The sequence below is a fragment of the Artibeus jamaicensis genome, unplaced genomic scaffold, assembly GCF_021234435.1.
Source record: "Artibeus jamaicensis isolate MK-2021 breed Jamaican fruit bat unplaced genomic scaffold, CSHL_Jam_final scaffold_1964, whole genome shotgun sequence".
NCBI lineage: Eukaryota > Metazoa > Chordata > Mammalia > Chiroptera > Phyllostomidae > Artibeus > Artibeus jamaicensis.
In genome coordinates, this window is record NW_026522030.1 from 55785279 (window position 1) to 55809603 (window position 24325).

Here is a 24325-nt window from a genome sequence, read left to right on the forward strand (position 1 = left end):
AGTCTGCCCAACCTGCCCCTGCCACACACACCCCTCTCATGTGCTACCTATGTGTCAGTCCCCAGGTTTGATCAGTTCCCCAAGGCCTGTGGATAACATGTTTAGTTCTTTTTGTGCTCTTTCTCAACAATTAAGGATCAGAGTCAAGTCATTTTTATTTAGGGCCAGAAAGCCCAGATGACAGCACTAGTGATGACACAGCCCTGTGAGCTGCTACGTGCTTCTGGGTGCATGAAAACGGCCTGGGACCCAGATCCTCCGCCCAGCAGCTTCTCTTCAGAGGGCTGCTTCAGCAGTTTTGCCAGAGGCAAGAGCTGTTGGCAGCCACCCTCGGAACCTGTCCATTTGGCCTGGTTTCATTTTGTGAAGATGCCTGATTTTTCTATTTCTCTGAGGAGAGATGTGTTATTGGTTTTGTTTAAGTATGTTAATTTTGGAAAGGTGACTGAGCCAAAAGTTTTAAGAATGACTTCACTGTCACATCCACTGTCAACACCCACATTGCAGCTCTGGAAATGGATTTGGCAAAGATTCTTTTTCCAGGCTGGCTTATGACAAGGCCAAATTAGCAGTCCTTAATGATGCAGCAAACAACTGAGGGAGTTAGGGAAACATGGCTTTACCAAACAGTCCCAGGGCCATTTCTGAAATCATCCCATTCTCTGAGCTGTAGAATGAAACCCTCAGAGTCAAGATAAGTTTTGTCATCCCACTATGAGTCATTTCTTTTCTCTAAGCCACCTAATCAAAGTCCCACATTTGTGTTGATATTTTATCTTTTTAAATCATTTTAGTGTTGTTCAATTACAGTTGTCTGCATTTACCACCCACCACTGCCCCCCACCCCAGCCAAACTCACCTCTCCCTCCCTTGCTTCCACCCCCACCCTTGGTTTTGTCCATATGTCCTTTGTACTTGTTCCTGAAAACCCTTCTCCCCATTATCCCCTCTCATCTCCCCTCTGGTTACTGTCAGATTGTTCTAAATTTCAATGTCTCTGGTTATATTTTGCCTACTTTTTTTTTTGTTGACTAGGTTCCAGTTAAAGGTGAGCTCATATGGTATTTGTCCCTTACCACCTGGCTTATTTCACTCAGCATAATGCCCTCCAGTTTCACCCATGCTGTCACAAAGGGCAGGAGCCCCTACTTTGTCTCTACTGCATAGTATTCCACTGTGTAAATGTACCATAGTTTTTTTGATCCACTCATTTATTAATGGGAACTTAGGTTGCTTCCAGCACTTGGCTATTATAAATTGTGCTGCTATGAACATTGGGGTGCATAAGTTCTTTTGGATTGGCGTTTCACTGTTCTTAGGATGTAATCCCAGCAGTGAAATTGCTGGGTCAAAAGGCAATTTCATTTTTAGTCTTCTGAGGGAATTCCATACTGTTTTCCACAGTGACTGCACCAGTCTGAATTCCCACCAATCTGCACTAGGGTTCCCTGTTCTCTGCATCCTTTCCAATACTTGTTTGTTGCTTTGTTTATGATGGCCATTCTCACTGGTATGAGGTGGTATCTCATTAATTTGCATCTCTCTGATGGCTAGAGATACTGAGCATCTTTTCATGTGTCTCTGGGCCCCGTGTATATCCTCCTTGGAGAAGTGTCTGTTCAAGTCCTTTGCCTGTGTTTTAATTGAGTTGTTTATCTTCCTGGAGTGGAATTGAGTGAATTCTTTATACATTTGGGAAATCAAACCCTTGTCCAAGGTATAATCGGCAAATATGTTTTTCCATATAGTTGGTTCTCTTTTCATTTTAAAGCTGTTTTATTTATCCTTGATATTTTATTTTTAAAAATCCTAAAAGCTTCACTAAGACAGAGGGATATATCATGATCCAAACTTCAGCAGACCCAAAGACCCACCCTACTATAAATCTTAAGTAATTTATCAAGAATTCAGAGTTTATCTAAAATGATACTGGTATAGAGTAATTCTAATATCTTTTTAACTTATCTGTAAAAAAGAATAAACAAATCAATCTGTCTTTGATAACCTTCAAATATTGGAACACTGAAATGGAAAAGATAAAAAATATGTGACACAGAGTTATTCTTGTAAGAATGGCATCTATGAAAACAACATCACTTTTCCAAGGCTGCAGGAATTTTCATGTTTGGCTTTAGCAAACTTAAGCCAGTCTGGGATGCAGGAGCCACAAGAGCTGGCCCCCTGAGGCAGCGCCCTTGGCTCCTCGCCTGCAGATGGCCAGGGCACCCAATTTACAACACCAGGGAAGTGGCAGCAGAAAGATGAGTGAAATTGCTGCCGTTGTCTTCTTTTTCCCAAAGTTTATTCAAAAACATGATTAAGTTGAGGAAAGAAGCAATCGAGAGGTTTGCTAAGAAAATAATGCTAATACTTCAAGAAAAATCTAAAAATCACTGATATCCTGAAAAACCATCAAAAGGACGGGCCTACAGGTGCATTTGTGTCAGTAAGTTTCAGAGTCGATCCTGACATCTTGAAAGCATTGTGAGAAGAGATGCGTCTTGTACAGTGACCTGGACTTGCCAAAGGAACTCATTCTGCGGGTGGACCCATGTGAGGTGTGCTGTTGGTATGGAGGGAAAAACAAGGTGAAGGGATTAAGCAAAAAACAAAACAAAACTTCATAGACACAGACAACAGTGTGGTGATTACCATGATTACTACAGAAAAAAGGGAAGTGGAGAGGGAAGAAAAAGGGAAAGAGGAGATAAATGGTGATAGAAAGAGACTTGACTTTGGGTGGTGAACGCACAGTATAATATACAGATGATGTACCATAGAATTGTACACTTGAAACCTATGTAATTTTATTAACCAATATCACCCCAATAAATTCAATTAAAAAATGTAAAACTTCAATGCATTTGTTGTTGCTAGCTTTGAAAATGAGCATGAGAACAAGGACAAGATCTCTAAGAAAGTTACTAGGGCCCTTGACAAGGTTACCTCTGATTATTGTTCGGGAGTCTCTTCTTCAGATGTAGAAACAAGTAACGAAGCAAAAGTGAAACCTTTCCAGTGACTGCAATTCCAAGCCCTGTGTATCAGATTTCAGAACTGACATTCCCAGCTCTTCCAATGTGGCAGGCACCCTTTGCCCAGACAAGGCTAGGAATGTACCAAGGGACTAGTCATCAGAGTTACTCACCTCATCCTGTTCCAGTTGGTCATCCAAGTCAAAGTAGGTAAGAATAAACCATATGGCCCAATTCCAGTAGCCTGGTTACCTCCTCCTGGAATGCATTGTGACCGGAATCATTGGATTAATCCTCATCTGTTAACACCTCACTAGCTGCTTTGGATTTTGTTGGTGCTGAGAGAAGGTAGAATAAGTCTGCCTACATGTTAAAAGTTACAAGTTCATACACATGATAGTCAAGTTGGATGGATCAAACCATCAAACATTTTTTTATAAAGAAATTGAGAATAATCTTTCTTAAAACATATATGCACTTTATTTTTAATTTAATTTATTTATTTATTTTCAGAGAGAAGGGAAGAGAGGAAGAAAGAAAGAGAGAGAAACATCAATGTGTGAGAGAAACAACAATTGGTTGCCTCTCACACATCCCCAGCCAGGGATCTGGCCTGCAACCCAGGCATGTGACCTGACCAGGAATTGAATCGGCCACCTTTCAGTTCACAGGATGGTGCTCAGTCCACTGAGCCACACCAGCCAGGGTCACATATTCACTTTAAATATATGGATATAGTTTGAGAAACTTTGTTAAGGTTAGTCCAGTACCTGAGTTTTAAATTTTGGACTTGAGTATTTACATGCTGTGTATCAACTCTGTTGTATATGAGAACACTGTAAGAGTGGACAGTCTGTTCTAGCACCTTTGAGCATTTACTTTATAAAGAATATGTAAGTTATTTATACACAAGGAAATATATTTTATGTCACCATTGTTTAGAAGAATTGTCTGAAATCATATAGTTGCAAATAAAAAGGCATGGAAAAATAAATAAATAAAGCCACTCTGCTGTCTCAAAAGAAAGACCATTTCTCTGAAATTAAATGCAGATCAGCGAGCTACTGCCCTCCATTTACATTGGTCACTTAGAGTCCGATCAGATATAACTAATAGGGATGTAATGAAATACGGACTCAAAAACACTGCCCCCTCCCTGCATTAAGAAGCTTCAGGCTGGCCTTACAGGTCGCAAGATACAATCTTGGAAATACAGACATAAGTAATTCCACATGTACCTAGGTAATATAGAACTGAATTAAATTGAATGTCATACTTACAGTACATGCTGGTTTCTCATTCCTCCTCACACTATATTCCTCTTACATAATTTTTGCTTCCAAAAATCATCCTCTCAGAATTTAGAGGAAACCACATAGCACTTAGTTTGATGAAAGTTTTAGATAAGAAGGAGAGACAGTAGGAGGGAGAGGGAGTTAGAAATAAATGGAGTTTTCTTTATTGTAATATCATTTTGTTTTTGATCCTGGCAGGGTAGCTCAGTTGATTAGAGTGTCATCCCAATGTGCCAAGGCTGTGGATTCCATCTCTGGTCAGGACACATATGAGAATCAATGGAGAATCAACCAATGAATGCATAAATAAGTGGAACCACAAATCAATGTATCTCTCTCTCTCACTTCCTCTCTCTATAATCAATAAAATTTAAAATTAATATATTATCCATAGTGTTAAAATTCATAATTATTTAATCCATAACTCTATACTATTAATATTTTGTATTATACCATTCCCATATTTTTCTAAGAAAGTGTATCTACCTAATCTTTATTTATTGATCTTTTTTTAGAGAGAGGAAGGAAGGGAGAGAGGGAGAAAGAGAAAAGTGGGTTTGTTGTTCCACTTATTTATGCATTTACTGGTTGATTCTTCTATGTGCCCTGACCAGAGATCAAACCCTCAACCTTGGTGTGTCGGGACAATGCTGTAACCAACTAAGCTACCTGGGTAGGGAGTACCTATCTAATCTTATATTTTTATAAAAGTAGTTTTACATTATTGATAATATTCTGTAGCTTATTTTTCACTAAATATATCATAAACATTAACTATTCTGCAATTGACCTCATTCTTGTTGAAAACTGGAGAGTGTTCAGACATGTGACAGAAGCAGACCAGGTTGCTTGTTAACCCAGTCATCCACATGGCTCCAGTCTAAGCTATGTGACAATTTAAATATATCTCTGAAAACATAAGACAAACACTCAAGGAGGGAACACAGAAACAAGTGGGTTTGGTGTTTAGTGGTTAGAAATAATATGGCCCATATAGGGATCAAACTAAAGCAACATTAGTCAAGGTCCAAGGACTTTGTTCTATGGATCAGTATAAAAACTCTCTTTGAAACATAGCCTTCTTTCAAAAATATAAGTATGCCACTTGACAGAATGTGTATTTAAACAACCAGAGCAAACTAATTTATTATCTGCTTCTCAATCCATAGTTAGTAGAATGCATTTTCATACTTTCATAAAGAAATCTTACAGCTCTCAGTGTCTTCATCCAGAAGAGAAGGATACAAATATCTGAAACAGCAATCTCCAAGGTTGCCATTAGGATTGAATAAAAATAATTCATGGTCAAATGTTTTTGAAAGTTACAGATAAAATATTCCTATAAAGAAACAAAAAGCCCTGGCTGGTGTGGCTCAGTGGATTGAGCACAAGCCTGTGTGGCAAAGGGTCACCAGTTCCATTCCCAGTCAGGGCACATGCCTGGGTTGTGGGCCAGGTCCCCAGTAGGAGACACATGAGAGGCAACCACACATTGATGTTTGTCTCCCACTCTTTCTTCCTCCCTTCCTCCTCTCTAGAAATAAATAAATAAAATCTTTAAAGAAACAAAGAAACATCATAGCTATCCCTAAGTTGAAATAAAAGAAAAAACTTTCTCATATAACTAAAAAAAATCTATTTATTAAAGCTTATTAAAATATGGGGATTTTAAAAGGAAATACACAAAAATGTTAATCACAGTTGTATAGAAGAATTATACAATAGCTCATTTTTTTCTTACTGGTTATTCTTTAAAATGAACATATACTACTTGTGACAGAATAAAAAAATTTTTATGAAGATTTTCGTTAGATTGTAATTAATGTTAAAAAACTAGACAACTAGCCAGAGAAGTCACTAATGATTGCTAAATTCTACCTCAAAGCTTGACTACAAAAAACAAGGCCAGTAACTGGGTGCAGCTCACTTGTCCTAGAAAAATCCAACTGCGAACTTTCACACATATACCTGAGTCAAGAAACCTCACAGTTGCTTGGAGATGGCTAGTTAGGGTGTCTCAAAATTGCAATTCTAATTGATGAACCAAGACACAGTCTCTCAAATGTTTTAGAAAAATATGGGTAGGGATGTGAGACCATAAACTCAGCAGAGTCGGCTGCAGTATCACAGGACCCATTCCTAGTCACCTGCTGGGCCTCTACAATTGTGTTGTCCAAGCAACACATATCTTCTACTAGGCAGCTTCTACCAATCACTGACATTGCTTGGTGGGTGGTACATCCCCAAAAGCAGAGGGTTTTACTTCCATGAGGGGGTCGAAGTTTAAATTTCAGGTTTCCAAAAATTCATTTACAAATGGAGTTCTCAAGCTACCTTCCATCCTAGGATATCCTTCCTGCACCTCTAAGACATGGCTCCTTTCTTCATGTACTCATAAGACCTACAGAGATCCTTGGGCAGACACCATACCTAAGCCACCATGTTCTTGACAGCTGTCCAACAGATAAGTGCATATGTAACTCATAACTCATAACCAGTCCTTTATCATAATTTATAATTTCTTGGGTAATTCTGATAAGAACATTCTGGGATTGAATTAAATTTTAACATATTCACATTAAAAAAAAAGTATCTGACTACCTAATTCATAACACAATTTCCTATGAAAGATAAAAATCAAGAACAGAAGAACATTTCCCAGAAAAGAAGCAGGGATGATTTCATATTCCTTCTGTCTCTTTCTCTCCTTTATACACAGTATACGCACAACTTGCTACATATACTCTAAACTGCCAAGGAATCCCAGTTTTTGGTGCAGTTTTTCAGGGAGTCAGAAATATTGTGTGTTAAGACACAATCTGCACCTTCAATGGTGTGGCTCAGTCAGTCGAGTGCGGGCCTGCAAACTGAAAGGTGACTAGTTTGATTCCTGGTCAGAGCACATGCCTGGGTTGTGGGCCAGGTCTCCGGTTTTGGGCATGTGAGAGGCAATTGATTGATGTTTCTCTCCCTCTCTTTCTCCCTCCCTTTCCCTCTATCTAAAAATTAAATAAAATCTTTAAAAGGAAACAAAAATAAATGACACAATCTGCTTCAAAATCACAAGGTATACCATCTGGTAGTGGCAATTTGGGGTATGCAGGCACACAATGTAAAAAGCTTCCCCTTTTCTTTCGTGTATCTCTTAAAACATTTGCAAATGTTTAATGAGCCAGTATTCCTACTTTTAGAAGCAGAAAGCATAACAGAGAAAATTTAAAAACAAAAAGCATCATAATGTGAGAAACTTGAAGCTTTCCTGCTAAGATCAGATACACAGTAAAGATATCCCCTCTCATCTGTCTCTTTTGACTTCGCACTGGGAGTTTTAGCTAATGCAATGAGACAAGAAAAGGAAATAGAAAGTATACAGTTTAGGAAGAAATACATAAAATCGTCTTTGTTCACTGATGACGTGATAGTCTTTATAGAAGATCCAAAAGAATCATCAAAACAAGGAACTAATAAGCTATTATCCAAAAGATTATTACAGCTGTGGTGGATCATATCTAGTCACCCCAAGATGTGCTTCTGTAGTATGCAGATTGTTTTGAGTTAAGACCAATTTGAGCTTCAGGCTCAAGAGAAACTTTTGCTCCTTCCTCTATCTAGAATTTGAACTAGGGGCCTTGGCCATAATAAAAGACTATCAGTGACAATCTCTTTTTGACCCACCTATTAGACAGGGTGAACTCCTACCTACCAAACATCCACTCTTCTTACTATTCTGCAATGACCCCTGAAGCTCCCAAGGCACGTTACTTCCATAGCTCAGAACACAATTCAACTCTCAACTTTCATGCATGTGGGATCTCTGACTCTGTCCTGTATGTCATATACTCATACATATGTATGTATTAATTTTTTTCTCTCACTAATCTGTCTCACATCTATTTGATTATCAGAATAGCTCAAAGAACCTTAAGGGCAGAGGAAAGTTTGTCTCTCCCTGACAAAGGATTCAAGGGTAATAAACAAAAGTCAGCCTGCAAATCACTTAGCAATGAATCACATACTGCCATCATTAGCTTCATGCCAGGCTTTCTTGTGATATGGCTTCCTGACTATCTTTGAGAATCACCAATATAATCCCCAAGCAGTTGTGAGTTCCTGAGAAAATCTGGCAGCTCTTTACTAATCCACTGAATAGGTAGGAAATTGTGTAGATATACATCTCTGGAAAAGCAAAAGTCCCCCGGGCTTCCTCTTTCTGTGGCTCATTCACTTGGGTCTGCTGGCACTGTCTTCACCCATCAGAATGAGCAGTTTCCCTTCAGGTCCTTGCTTACCACCACCTCCAACCAGCTACCCCCGCACTCCCCCCTAAATCTTTGGTTTGTAGTTGATTCCCCAGTACTCTCAGAAAGTGGCTAATGGCCATAGTGAAACCGGGAAAGCCAGCGTTCATGCTGCCTGTCACCTACCAGGCTTAATAATTAGAGACAGGGATTGAATCTTTGTGGACACTTTATTTAGATGGTTGGTGATCTGAGAAAATGCAGGTTTGTACCCTAACAGACCATCTTGTATTCCATTTTAAATGGACACTTATTATAAAGAGAAGAAAAGTGTAAGTAAGGAGTTTGGAATTAAGGGGGAAAATTAATAAGATAAAAAGCTGCAGCATTCTTTTATCTGTGTCCTGGGAAGTGGTCTTCATCTGTGTCCTGAGTGGTGGTCTTCATCTGTGTCTTGGGCGGTAAACATATAACCCCAATACAATGTCTCAGATACCATCCTGACTGCGTGCTGCCCTCCTGAGGCACAGAGGTGGAACTGTTTCGGGTTTCCTGGAGTCAAGGTGGGTCATACCTTCAGTCCCTGCAAAAATAGCTTTCTACAGACATTAATTACTAAGCTTATTAGCTATTACCTGAAACTAAAATTTTTCCAACATTTGAGTTACCTATGAATAGGGGTTTAATCTAGTATTAACTGTTGGTAACAATAAACCTCATACTTTGTCAAAGACATCTGGTAGAACTGAGCTGTTAGATAGACTGTTCGACTATGTAGAGGAAGGCCCTGGTTGAATAGCTCAGTTGGTTAGAACATTGTCCCCATAAGCCAAGATTGCAAGTTTGATCCCCAATCAGGGCACATACAAGAATCAGCCAGTGAATCCACGGACAGTTCGAACAGGAAGTCAGTGTTTCTCTCTCTCTCCCAACCCCCTTCCCTCTCTCTAAAATCAATTTAAAAATATATATTTTTAAACACGTGAAGGAAGAATGTTACAGGTGTGGTGGGCAACTTTTGAGCTCATGGGCATGCAAGTCATTCAGCACAGTGCATATTGCCAGGAGGCCCTGCCATGACAGCAGCTCTGTGCTGGGAAACACTGGGATACAACCGAGAGAAAATTCATGACTGCTGCTCTTGAAGAGCTCAAAATATAGTTAATATCTGAGGATTTGACTGTCGTAAAGGGGCAAGGCGGTATTGTCCCTTCTTCCCCTCCACTGTTCCCCGTCCCCATGTGTGTGCACACATGTTCCTGCTAATCATCATTCTGCTTATATGCCTAGTTCTTTAAAGACACTCTTCACCAAATCAAGTACTGTTGTTTAAGCTTTCTCTTTCCTTCGGGCTCTGGCTTTGGTTCCCTCCTACTCTCCAGCCATACTTCCTGTCGCTATAGGGACAGAAGAGCAGAATATAAACATTGTTATGAGATAAAACAACTATGGGACATTTATACAATGGAATAGTACTTAGCCATAAAAAAGAGAAAATTTTACCCTTTGCAACAGCATGGATGGACCTGGAGGACATCATGGTAAGTGAAATAAGCCAGTCAGAGAAAGACAAATACCATATGATTTTACTCACATGTAGAATCTAATAACAAATTGAACTAAAAAGCAAAATAGAGACAGACTCATAGATGGAGAGCAGGATGACAGCTATGGGGGTGGGGTTAAGGAGTGGGGAGATGCAGCAAAAAGGAAAAAAGGACTAATGGACATGGACAACAGTGTGGTGATGCTGGGAGGAGGGGGGAGTATAAAGGTGATAAATGGTCATGGAAAAATAAATAAATAAATAAATAAATCTTAAAAAAAAGAAAGACATCATTATGATTCAGTCTGCTGCTGAGGGGGGTTGCTTCCACAAGACTCAGTTTATTCAGTTGCTTCCCGTCTACTGTCCTTATTCTGTAGCTCTCCTCCCACTTATCACTTTAGGCTCACCCACTCCTAGAATACTGACCCCTGTGGCTGTTCCTGCTTTCTTTCCCAGCCAAGCATGCTTTAGGAACTAAGACCTAATTGTTCTGATGAAATATTCTGTTTATTCAGAGCGAACTCCCGATGAAGTCCTGGGAACTCAGCAAATAGTGAGATTGCTGCCAGCCAGTTCCAGGAACGACCTAGAAGAGCCTGCTGATTCTTCTGCCTCCTCCTCATCTTCATGGTAAATGGTATCCTGCTCACAGCTTACAATGTCCTCATTTCTCCTGGTGACACTCATTCAACAGACTTAAACAGCTTCCTCCTTAGACTAGCATTTGTGGCTTTCGGTATTCCCTGACAGACCAGACGGGCTACCTGCACATGTTAGTTCTCTGGCCTGTGAAAACTCCTAGAATCTCTAGACTGACCAGGATAATTATAAACCCCAATTAATGAGAACAATAAAAAGTGGAACTGGAGAATGGTAGAGGACAAATTATTAAACAGAGAACAACAATAACAACAGAGGCCTCAGAGGCTGCCTATAAACTCAACAACAAGCTTTGTGAACTCTTATAAACTTGCTTAATTTAAAATACAATTACATTTTCAACAAGATAATTTTCATTCATATGCCTCTGTAATATGCCAGACGTAATCACATATACATAAGTATTTTTAAATTATAAAGTATTGAAAATGATAACAAACTGGTAGGAAAAAGGATGTGCCTTCTGATGACTAAAACTGAAGTTCATGAAAAGAAAGACAATAAAGAGCATTAATTAGAAGCACATCCTGGAATCACCCAGATCTATGTTTTATGCCAAAACAATATCTAGCTTGCCGGAAATGTAAGGGGAAATGGGACAGAGCCAGGAGAGGCTGGGAAAGCCATCAGACTGTACTGCAGGCCCCCTCAGGAGAGAAGAGAGGGAAGGAGGAAAGGTTGAGTGGAAGCTTGTTAGATTGTAGTATATTCTCAAGCCATCAGAGGAGTCCCATGTCTCCAAAGAATGGGCCTGCCTTAATATCCCTGCTATACTCTGCCACTGGCTAGCATGACCTCGGCTGGAACACACAGATGGACTTCAGGGCTTACAGAACTCCGTCAACTGCTTCATGCAGTTGGAAGGATATCTGAAAGGCATAGCTCATGACAACCACACTTAGCTGCCTTGTTAGTAAAATAGGACAAAATTCATGCCCACTTACCTTCTAGGGCAGGTGTGTGGCTAAAAAGAGGCCATGTTTAATGGATACTTTGTAAATTATAAAGCATGGAATATGTAATCTAATATTTTCACAGGACTATGCCCAAGTGTAGTTCTTCACTTCCTATTTCTGTTTGCCTCTGTTAATGCACGTCTGCTGCACTAGACCAGACCTCCAGTCTGCCTCTGAACACCTCATTCCTCTGGGCTTCCCAACCAAGTTACTTCCTGAGCCCAGCTGTATCTGGACAGCAGAAAATGAATCTACAGAGCCTTTATCTCATACCTAAAATGTCCTCCAGTAGACAGAGCCAGCTGGTTGCTGCAGGGTTGGTCAGCCCCATGATGCACTGCTTTATGAAACTTGACATTGACTTCTTTGCTAACCATGAGCCATACACAAGTTCCCCAAGAAATATTTAAGTCCTGTTTCTTGTGTCCAAATATGGTCTGCAGGTAAGCCCCAGAGAATTCAATTGCTCTTTTTTACTTATAAATTCCCTGCCCTTTGGCCCTGTTACCCACATGGTGCTGCTTTCCCTGACAGACTTCATTTAGCTTCTCTTAGCTGACTTCATTTTCCTCGAAAGCTTGGGGATTTTTCGGAATGTGGGAGAAGCAGACCAGACAGCCCAGCAAACCCGTCCATCTTCTTCACCTCAGCCTACATGGACAAACACCTTGCTACTCTCAGTGTGGTTCATGGGCCAGCAGCATCAGCCTCACAGATCAGCAGCAGGGCATCACAAATGTCCATCCTCAGATCCACCCAGACCCACTGAACGAGACTCTGCATTTTAATAGGTCCCCAGGTGATTCCTGGGCACATGCCAGACCACCACACTCTCGCTTCAGCCAAGGTTTAAAAGAGGCCAATGAGATTAGCTGAATAAATCCCAGGTGGTAAAAAACCAAACAAACAAAAGAGCAGTTAATGACATTTATCTTAATAATTACCTTTTCATCATTTTATTTCTTAGATCTCCTTTGCTTCTTCACTCCCCCATCTTTACAACCTATAATACCACTTGTTGAGCCCTTCCTCTCAACAATAGAGGCATTTCTAACCCTTAGAAAGTTTCAAAAGATATATTTATTCTTACTGTGCAGATGAGGCTCAGAGGTTTACATATACATTCGAGTTTGAAGAACTAAATTTTAAGCATAGCTATTTCTCTTTCCAAGGCCTGCTATTCTCTTCCCACAGCATGACATTGTCTCTCAAAACCCTGGCAAATGCCCCAGCCTGGACCTTGCCCACCTAGGCCAGAGGCCTATGTCTGCCTGGCACTTGAGGCTTCTGGATTTGTCTTTCCCTCTCAATCCCTGTCTCATGTTCCTTTCACTGCAAGTTTACCTGGGTCTTATTCTCCCAGGTCACAAACATTAACCAGGTACTCTTATCTTCTCAGAACAATGGGAATCACCTGTACGTTCTAGCGGTAGCCTTCAGCAGGAGTAGGGAAGGGAGAAGTGCAAAGATGGCAGGTAGGTCAAGATGTATTTAGGCAAGTAGAATGCACTCTGCCAGGATATGCCCTCTTTCTATCCAAATAAAGAGCTCAAATGGCTGTTATGGACTTGGTACTGAGCTGTGTCTGTGGTGGGTAGACAGATCTGGAAAGTGTGATTTCATGTCCATAAAGAACATTATCTAGCTGGGGAGCTGGGATGCTGGGATCTGTGCACATAAAAGTCCCATGAAAAAAGAATATAGGAACAGAGAGGTAACTGCTGCTGGGTATTGAAATCACAGATGATTCCACATAGCAAGTAGCATTTGAGGATATCACCATGTGGAAGGGTGGGGTGGGAGGGCGAGGGCATCCTGGTCAAGGCGAGTACCTACAGAAAGACAGAGATAAAAGCATCTTTTAGGCGTGTCATATATAAAGTCCTATGTGGCTCATAGACAGTGTGTTAGACACCAGTAGGTAAGGTTGAGGAGGTAGGTAGACTAAGGAATGGCTCATGGGAATCACTGAAGTTTGTGAAGTGGTATGATCAGAAATGGGCAATTGTTTTCCTTCTTTGGCAGAGGGGGTGGATCAAAGCAGACAGTGACTAGATTGATGACATAGTCATACCTAGAATAAAATTCAGAAAACATGTAGATGAGATGTTTTCAAACTTTGTGCCCATTTGTGCAAATAACATTTCACTCAACTATATGAACAAAATGGATTAAAGTTTAATTGCTCTGATCAGAATGAGAGGGATGAAAGAACTGAGTACTTTCTTTCTTACCAACCATTGTAAAAGGCCTTCTTGCTTGAAAATCAGTGATCAACAGGAATCAGCAAACTATAACTAAATCCTGCCTGACACCTATTTTTGCACATAAAATCCTACTTGAACACAGGCATGCCCATTCAATGACATATTGGCTGTGTCTGCTCTCAGGCCACATTGATGGAGCTGAATAACTGGGACAGAAACTGAATGGCCCACAAAATTGAAAATATTTACTGTCTACCCCTTTACAGAAAAGGTTTGTCAACCTCTCACCTAGAGCCTGGCTACTCAGAGATGGTCCTCAGGCCAGTCGTACTAGCCTGCATACATCGTCCCTGTATTCACAGAGAGTTCAGCTTGGGGAAAGTTGACTTAGTAGTCATTACCTTGGAGGGGATCATTGGAATTAGCAGTTGTATGATATGGCTAGAGACCAAGGGATGGAGGCCAGAAGAAAACAAAAAGGGTCTGAGAAAATACAAGGAGTACCTAGATTTGGAGAGCAGGCTGACTGAGTGAGGAGAAATCACTGGGAAAATTAGCAACTCTCATTGGCACTAAAATATGACATATTGAAAGATCTTTTTATATTTTTAATCAAACATTCTAAAATATTTATCTTTCTTCCAAACGACTTGAAAAGTTTGCATCTTAGGAATCCAGGTTAAATGATACAGATATATATCCCCTTGCTTTTCACTGCATGTAATGTCCCTCTATATACATACCTCTCTTTACCTTTTTCAAAGCGATGTTTTTGAGGCCATTAACACATTCTTAAAATGTCAACTCTTCGCTAAGAAGAAATGTGCATAATGATGTTTATCAAATGTCTGAAAACATGGTAAATTTCTTCTCTTATTTTAAAGCATATCCTACTTTTTAAGTTGACATGCAAGCCAGGAAGATTACAATACAAACTCACAAATGAAAGAACACCCTTTTACAATCCTAGCCTACTTTTTACTCTTGCAAACAGCATACATAGATCTGCTTTTGACAATTGTTAAGTTACTCTTAAGATTTTGATTGCTGAAATTTTCCTCAAAGAAATTTCTAACATGTCTTTTTCTTCTCTTTTTCCCCTTCCTTCTCCACTGTAAACCTGAGTCATTGACCAAGTGTTGAATATTACAAATATAAAGAGTTCACAGACATTCTTCAAGGTGATATTATTTTCAGTGTTATCCTTATGTGCTCACAAAAATGGTTTCTTAATGGTATATGAGGTCTTTCCAGAAGGTATCCAGCCATATAATGTGAAAAATAGAGATACTTATTGAAGAAGATAAAAGATATAAGAAACACTATACATTGGAAAATGACATCTCAGTTCCCTTTAAAGTAGGCACCTTGTGACTTCACATAATTCTCCCAATTGTCATCAACTTCTTCCTAGTATTTTCCTGAATCTCATCTACAGTCTGAAATCTCTTTCCTTTCAAAGGCGATTTTAGTTTTGGGAAAAGCTGGGAGTGGTGGGGCCCAGCCCAATGAGTGCCTCCCTGCCCCCACCCCCTAACCCCCTGCTGTGAGATTAAGTCTACCAAGACCTCATCTGTTTGGGAAGGAAAGGTGGCCTTTCTTTCAAAGGAGAAGGGCCAGGAACCAGTTCCTAAATGGTCTTTTGTTGGGTTTAATTTGCATAGGAATACAGGTGTATACTTAAAGCTCATTAATCATTGTCAGAAAGAAATGATTAAACAATAGATAACATTCAAAGAACTCTGAGGGCTTATTCAGGGTCAGCTAGTTGAAGAGCCATAAAACTTTGGGGAACAAACTTACTTCATGCTTCAACACTTACCATTTAAATTGAGATATTAGCAAGGTAGGTTTCATGGGATTTTGTGCTTCTTTCTTAGGCCTGATCACCCAAGGGAACCCACCCTTTCCAGCACAGGGCCACACCCACCTCCATCATTTCAGGCTTAAGGCATTGTTTCAGGCTTAAGCCAAGCAGGTGAATGAAGTAAGGCAGCCAAGAGATTAGGAGACTTCTCACAGACAGAATGAGGACTCAGGCTATGTCAAAGCCGAGGGGTGAGTGTCCATCACCCCCTTTTGCTATAGCCTCCCAAGTCCTTCCCTTAGGGCCCCTTTGTGATCATGCCTGTCTTAAGTTGTCCCTTTCTTGAGGAATTTTATCCATCATTGGCTAACTGGTCATGCACTAGGGGACAGGCAGGGTGAAGTAAAGTGGGCAGAGGTGATGCTCCTGCCAGGGAGATAAGATTTGTCTCCTTAGTGGCTTATGGTCCCAAGGTCTTTTTACTCAGCATTAGCCATTGGTAATTACAGCTTCTGAAACCAAGCAGGTGGTTCTCCACATTTGGGCACCAAATCTGAGCTGTAGAGGAGCAGAGACACCTGGGCGATTTGATGTTTCCCCAAAAAACTCTGTATAAGACATGATGCACAAGAGGGCACATTGTCTTGATGAAGTTTCCAATTTCCAGTTGCCCAAAGCTATGGCCTTCTGAATCATATGAATAGTTTCCAACTTAATGCAAAATTTGATGCAGATTCATTACTCTACTCGCTCAGTCATTTTGAATGTGATGGCCACACAGTACCCATGCTCACTCAATGGCATCTACTGTCCCCACTGGCTAGTACAGCAAAGCCATCATTGTTCATACATGTGCATTCCCTTCCACTCTTGGCTACCAGGTTACAATAGTGTGGCACAAACTGTTCTTGTTATGTTAATAATGGCTGGGCTTTTTCCAGATAGACCTCATATAAACTTTATTTTAACTCCACTGATCTGCATGAATAATCTTTCTAGATCAATGCTGTCCAATAGAATTTTCTGCAATGACAGAAATGTTCTATATCTGTGCTATCTGTTCCTTAGCCTCTAGCCACTTGTGGCTATTGAGCACTGCAAGTGTGGATAATGTGAGTAGAAAATAGAATTTTAAATTATTTTTAATTTTATATATATTTATTTTTATTTATTAGTTGATTTGTAAGAGAAGAAGAGAAACACCTATCTGTTGTTCTACTTATTTTTGTATTCATTGGTTGATTCTTGTATATGCCCTGAGTAGGGATCAAACCTTCAACCTTGGTGTATAGGGATGACAATCTGTCCAGGGCAGTTTTTTGAACTAATATAAATTTAAATAATGACAGATGCTATGGTTACCATATTGGATGGTGCCATTCTAGAGTCTTTCAACTACATCTGAAAGCTATAACTTCATTTATTAAATCGCAAACATTTAATAAAGATTAAAATCATCTCTTGCTTTGACTTACCTCATATACAAATGATTTAGCAACTGTTTCCTGGCATATTTTTTTTTGCATGAGAAATAGGTTATTTAGGCATTTCCAATGAACACTATCTATGTGCCAGGTACTTAAGTAGAATCTGCAAAGGGATATAGAAATGAAATAGATACAGTGTTAGTTACCAATCTCAAGGAAAAAAAAGATTGTAAACAACTAAGTGTACTACAGTGAAGATGCAGAGTTATCTGAACAGAATCATGCCCTAAAGACATAGCTGAAGGTGCAGTTCATTCAAATGGTGGGGGGAGGTTTGGGGCAGTGCTACAAGGAGGCTTGTAAAGGAGGTGGCTTTGGAGCAGGATTTTCAGGTGAAAAGTAGGCAAGTGAACCATACCAACAAAGTGCATGATATACTTGCAGAAAGCTTAGTCTAGGGAGGCTTGGACAGAGGGTACATTGAAAACTGGTAGGGCATGAGAATAGAAAGGTATGTCTGAGAGGTCTTGAAAAACATGCTAAGGGAGTGAGCTAGGACCAAGGTGAGCCACTGCACTTTTGGAAGGGAGTGAAATGAAAGACGTATGTGAGAGAGTGGCAGACAAGCAGGCAGAGACCAGATCATCAAGGCTTGGTGTGATGAGCTCAGGAGTTTAAACTTTATTGTGAAAGTGATGTTGGAAAATCCTTAGACAATTTTACACTGGGATTATGCAGTCTGGCAGCAGTACAGAGGGTAAATTGGAGAGAGATCAAAAAGGAATTCAAGAAATTTTCAGGAGGGGACAGGTATTTTGAAGAGAAGAAAGACTAGTTTTGTCTGGCTCCCAGGGAAAAGCTGAAGAAGTTTGAAATCTCTAGGAAGCCAGGTGTAGAAAAACAAGTGTTCTATAGCTGCTCTGCCCCTGCCTCACATCAAGAGTCATGGGTGATTCTTGGACCCTCCCTAGATCACAAACCAATTTGCGGATGTGGATTGACTTCCCTTAACAACATTTTGGCCTATACACAAGACCTGTGGCACTCACTGACATGTTCTTGACTATTACAAAGCCACTAGTAATATTACCATTTCCCAATCAGAAAATTATGACCTTCTGGTACATCATGGAATTGGATTACTGTGTTCTGACAGCCGGTTCTCCAGTTTGGCTTTGCCAGTGTTTGCCTAAGACAGTAGAGGGCAGAGGTTGTTACAGTAGGACAATAAGACAAGAATGGAAGGAAGGTAGGAAAGGGCATTAGCAGTAAAATAGATGGAGGGCTTTGTGTTAAAAGGTTTATGGCATAGTGGTTAATAGAATGGGCTTCACCACCAGCTTGCACAGAGTCTAAATCACAGTTTCCCTATCAGAGTTAAGCAAAGTATTTAACCTCTTTGTGCTTTAGTTTCTTTGCTTATAAAATGGGGATAATAACAATAGAACACACTTCTTATGAATATTACCTAAAAGACTTACAATAATACCTAGCTTGTAGTAGGAACTCAATAAGTATTAATTACTGCTATTACCAGAGGATGGACAAGTGCCATTTTCTATAGTTGAGATGGAAGAGTGTTTTTAACTTTAAATATATGTGCTAATAATATTTACATATTGTTTAGATATCTCAAATAGCAATAGATTAAAACAGGATTATTAAATCCACTCAAAGTGCTTTTACTGTAATAATTTCTGGGAATCGGATATCTAGGTGAAAGTTCACAGAAGAGTCATATCATTGCAACACAAAGTAGACCAAAGTTCAGAGCTAGAGTTGCTATATTACTCATTTGGCTTATCCCAGGACCAGCACCACAACTCAAAGGTAAAATTTAACAGGAAATAGCTCAAATCTAGTCCCACACACAATGCAAAGTTGTGCAAGACAAAAGTGATGAGTGTTGTGTCATGCATGGTGTGGCAATATATTGCTTAAGATGCAAGTGTGCAATCAGTCTTAGCAGCAGTCAGATCATTATCTCACTTTAGAAAAGGTTTTCCATTGATCTTATACACTTTCACCCTGAGTTATTTCCCAAAGTACATTTGCTTTAAGCTAATAAGCAAAGAAAACCTTTCTCAAGCACACTGAGTTTATCACTCCCCTTTTCTACACTGTCATCAGGGTCATGTGAGTGTGGAAGAGATTCCCAGAGAAGATCCCCTGAGGATACTGAGTGTTTATGAATTTAACAGGTGTTCAGGAGTGGCTACTCCTGGGGCTGGAAGCTGAGCGTCACAGGGGTTAAGACATAAAGTATTCTCATAAACTTGAGAAGAGTTAAGAAGAAACATCCTTTAAAAAGAATCAACAACATAAGGGGAGGCAATGTGGCCTGGAAACTAGCTGAGTCAGACAGATCTTTATTTTAATAACCAGCTTTCAACTTTTCAAAATGGCATATGTATAAAGCAATTCACTGTGGCACTGTTTGTAATGACAAATAACTGGAAATATACTGTCTATCAATAGGGAACTAATTAAATAAATTATGATATGGTTACATGGAAAGCTATCCAAGTAGAAAAACAAGTTACAGAGCAGTGTATAAAGTATGTTACCCTTTGTGGGGGGGGGGGGGGAAGGAGTATATTTTCTCTTTTGTACCTGCTTATTTAGAAAGTAAAATATCTCCATAAGAATATCAAAGAAACGAATAGGCCTGATTGCCTGAGGGAGGGGAAGTGGATAATTGAGGAATAAAAAGTTAAAAAAACTTCAAGATTTTTCCATTTTAAACTACATGACTCCTTCACCTGTTCAAAAATTCAGGCAATTGTTCTAAAAGTAAAAAGCCAGCCCTGGTTGGTGTAGCTCAGTAGATTGAGCGCGGGCCTGGGAACCAGAGTATCACAGTCAATTCCCAGTCAGGGCATGTGCCTGGGTTGCATGCCAGTTCCCAGGAGGGGACACCGAGAGGCAACTATACATTGATATTTCTCTCCCTATCTCCTTCCTTTCCTCTCTAAAGATAAATAAATAAATAAAATAATAATTAAAACACAGGCGTCCCAGCAGGCGCAAAAAGGCAACCATACATTGACCCCCCCCCCCCCCCTTCCCCTCTAAAGATAAATAAATAATAAAATTAAAAATAAAATAAAATAAAATAAAAGTAAAGAGCCATACATCTGGAGAAAACAACAAAAAAAATCCAGCTTTCTTTTTTACTAGCTATGTAAACCTGAACAAGTTATCTAACTTCTATATATATATAATTATATATAGGGCTCAGTCCCTATATATAATTGGGGGCAATAATAGGACCTATCAGCTAGATTTTAAAAGATTAAAATTTACAGTAAAGGAATAAATTTACATTTACATTAATTAGACCATACCTGACATGTAAATACTAGATACATGTTAGATGTTAACATTATTAGATTTGTTGAAATTTCAACCATAAAGGCACTACTGTGAGGAAGCAAAGAAACAGAAGCTACTGATTATGTTGCTATAGAGCTCATGGATACATACGTACACACACAGCCCCCACTCAGTAACTACTTTCTTCTGACAGTTTTGGTAAAAATCTTGGTGTCATCCTTGAATCCTCTCTGTCTCTCAAACCCTACACATAAACTGGTAACAAAATCTGCTGGCATTATCTTCAAAATATTCAGTATACCCAGAATCCAGAAACCCTTCTTATCTCTTCCTCCCATACCACTTGGTCCAAACGTTATCTTCTATTGCCTGTCCTTCTACAATAATCTCTTAGCTAGTCTCTTAGGGAACCCCTACCACTACATCCCCTTTTATAAACTATATTTTATTTATTTATTTTTAGAGGGGGTAGAGAAAGAGAGGGAGGGAAAATTAGTTGGTTACTTCTTGCACACCCCCAACTGGGGACCTGGCCTGCAACCCAGGCATGTGCCCTGACTTGAAATTGAACCAGCAACCTTTCAGTCTTCAGGCCTGCACTCAATCCACTGAGCCACACCAGCCAGAGACTACATGCCCTTTTAAAATCTCAACACAGCACCAGTGTAATCCTCTTCAAAACTGGCTCAACTCACTCAGAGTAAAATCCAAAGCCAAGATCTGGCATGATCTGGCCCTATTGCATTTTTTTTTATTTTATTTTTTAATTTTAGATCACTTCTTAACCTTTTGGCTAAGATCAAGTGTAGTATCTGTTCTTATCAGTTTAAAATTTATTTATTAATTTTAAAGAAAGAGATAGAGAAGGGAGAGACAACTGAGAGAGAAACATTGATCTATTGTTCCCCCCATCCATGCATTCATTGGTTGAGTCTTGTATGTGTGCTGACTGGGGATTGAACCCATAACCTTAGTATATCAGGAGGATGCTCTAACCAACTGAGATACCCGCCTAGGACCCTACTGCTTCTTTGATCTCAACTCCTATTTCTCTCCTCCTTACTGCCTTTGAAACACAATGGACTCCTTACCATTCCACAAACATGCCAACCCAGGAGACTGTAATATATATCTCAAAAAATGAGAATTCAAGACAAAAACATTTTTTTCAGCATTCAAACTTTTTTTTAATAACAAGGTAGGATCTGGGGTTAGTTTTTGTAGCCACAGCTGACCACCAGCCTCTGTGCACTTGAACTTCTGCCCTTGGATCACACATAGGGTTTGGTGTGGCTGTGAGGGGTCCTTGGGGCCTTGCCAAAATGCTTGTATACCTCTCAGCCCTTGGGAGCACCAGAAAGCAAGACAGTGCCACAGCCCTTGGGGGAGCCCAGGTCCAGCTGGTTGAAGGTGAGGATCTTGCCCCCACCTTGAGGATGCAGCTCCAGGCGTGGCTGCTCACATGGAGTGCACCCACCTACAGCTGGGACACCTCCTGGACACACATGTCATCGGTTATAGTCCACACAACCACTGCAGTTTTGCCCTCACAGCCAGAAGCTTTATCTTCCAGATCATCCAGTAAAGGGACGGAGGTGGTCTGTTGGTATGGCTCATGAACAGCCCCTTCAGCACCGTTTGATTGAAGGTGGAGTTGGTCTGTCTGGCCAGGAACCCGTATAGCTTGACCAACAGCCTCAGGTAGATGTCCTGGCTCTTGGGCTCCCTGTGCCGAATATTCTGGTCTTTGTTGAGGTGGATATCAACTCCCATGATGGTGCCTTCTGTTCCACCCAAAAACATTTTTTTAAGAGTATGACATTTGTACAACACAAAACTCATCCTCAAATGATTGATATAGAACTCTGCAACTGACAGAGAAAAACCATATTGCTTAGTCACATGAGGATCATTTAATAAAATTGACAATGTGCTAAGCCAAAAAAGAAGGTGCCCTGAAACAAAATATCCAATATTATATAAACCAGATCCACAGGTCACAACATGATAAAATTAAAAATTAAAAACAAAAAAATAATTTAAAAATGCAAACCACTCATACTTACACAGCTTTTAAATTCTCAAAAAACTGCACCAAAACACTCCAATGAGTAAAGGAAAGCCATTTCAATAAATTGTGCTGAAAAACTACATATTCATATAAAAACAAATGAATCCTAACCATTAGTTCACAATATGCACAAAAAGTATTTTGAGATGAATCACAAATCTAAATGTAAAAGCTAAAACCATGAAGCCTTTAGAGGAAAACATAAAAATATGAGGGGCATCCTGTCCCACAGAGTCTTCCTAGTCACCGATGAAATGAATTGGACCAGATAAAATCTGGGGGAAAGGGGACTGGTGATTCCCTTTAGTGGAGAAAGTCCTGAGCCCTTCTCTGAAACAGCTTTTACTAAGATTGGTATGTGCAGAGGTATACAGCTTACATGCATAGCTCATCAATCAATGTCAAAGAGCTATAGTTACAGAAAACAGATATTATCTATAGACAACAATTGAAGAAACTCCGAGATCTGCCTCAGGTCAGGGTCTGTTAGACATGCTGACGCCAAAGGGTTGATAAGGCACGGTTCATGAGATTAGGAGTTCACTCACTTAAGCTTTGAACTTAAACACGTGGTTTATACCAACAGGGCTATACAAAGCAAATCAAGCTTCAAAGGGTACAATGCATTCTTTAGGCCTGATTTCCCACGGGAACCCTCAGGGCTAGCATCAGGTCATGTCTGCCTCCTGCATTCCTAGTTTTCTGGTCAAGTCTTAGAGGCCTCTTTCAAGGCCTAGCTTGTATAGGGCTACAGTCTCCAATACTACACAAAGTGGTCCCCAGTGAAAATACCTGGATAACTTGGGATTAGGCAAAAGTTTCTTAGATAAGACACAATGACTACAAAAGAAAAACTGTAAAGTAGACTTCATCAAAATTAAAAACTTCTGATTCTCAAATGTTACCCTTAAGGAAATGAAGAAGCAAGCCACATGTAGGAAAAACATATGAACAAAACATACGTATGTGGACAAAAAAAGGGGCCACATGCTAAACCCAACAAGCTTTGTGGAGGCCTGCATGGTTGCCTTACAAACTCCAAACCTAAAGCAACCACACAAGATGACCTGGAATTAAAACTTTCTAGCTAGTTCTGGCTGGCTAGCTCAGTTGGTTAGAGCATCACCCTGATACATCAAGGATGTGGGTTTGAATGCATAAATAAGCGGAACTGTAACTGAAGGGTCTGACCAAATCACTGGGGAGCAGGGGAGACCCCAATCCAGGGGCACCTTGATCTAGCAGGACAGGCTTCTCCCTTCACTCCCAAGAAGGGAGGGGCATCAGAGGAGCCTGCCAGAATCGACAGTGAACAAGCTAGTGCAGCTCTAGCAACAGAGCAGCTCAGCACCTCCTGCTTCCATTTCCCCAGACAACAGTGCACAACCAGCACAGGTGTTACCTTGGAACACTGCTGGCACAGAGTCTGCGCAGGCTGTGGTGGCTGACACCATCACACCGTACATGTCATAAGGTGATGCCCCACCCCACACAATGATGCTCTGTGGGCTGATGAGTGTGGTGGATGTTAGCCAGAATTGGTGGACAGGCTAAAAACTCCTGCCTTGCACGGCACTTCGGAACAGGACTTTAAAAGTAGAGAGAGTGTGCAGAAATGTAGACCTTCTTTCCTTCCCCTTGTGGCCTGGGGCCAGGGGGCCAGGGGGTCAGGGGCCAGAGTTCCCAGGTCATCAGGCCCTGGAGATCCTGTGGCCAAGCTCAAAGCCACACCACATGCCTCCCACACAGAAAGCCAAGGTAGCATGCTGTGCTGCATGGTCCTGCCCAGCCAGGTGCACACAGA

At 40.4% G+C, this 24325-nt stretch overlaps 3 pseudogenes; 2 read left to right on the forward strand and 1 right to left on the reverse strand.

Annotated features, from left to right (window-relative positions):
* Positions 1 to 2261: 2261 nt before the first annotated feature.
* LOC119039568 (protein BTG3-like) lies at positions 2262 to 3292 on the forward strand (annotated as a pseudogene).
* A 17931-nt stretch (positions 3293 to 21223) lies between these two features.
* On the forward strand, positions 21224 to 21328 carry LOC119039586 (uncharacterized; annotated as a pseudogene).
* Positions 21329 to 21661: 333 nt separating this feature from the next.
* On the reverse strand, positions 21662 to 22223 carry LOC119039572 (60S ribosomal protein L18-like; annotated as a pseudogene).
* Positions 22224 to 24325: the final 2102 nt, after the last annotated feature.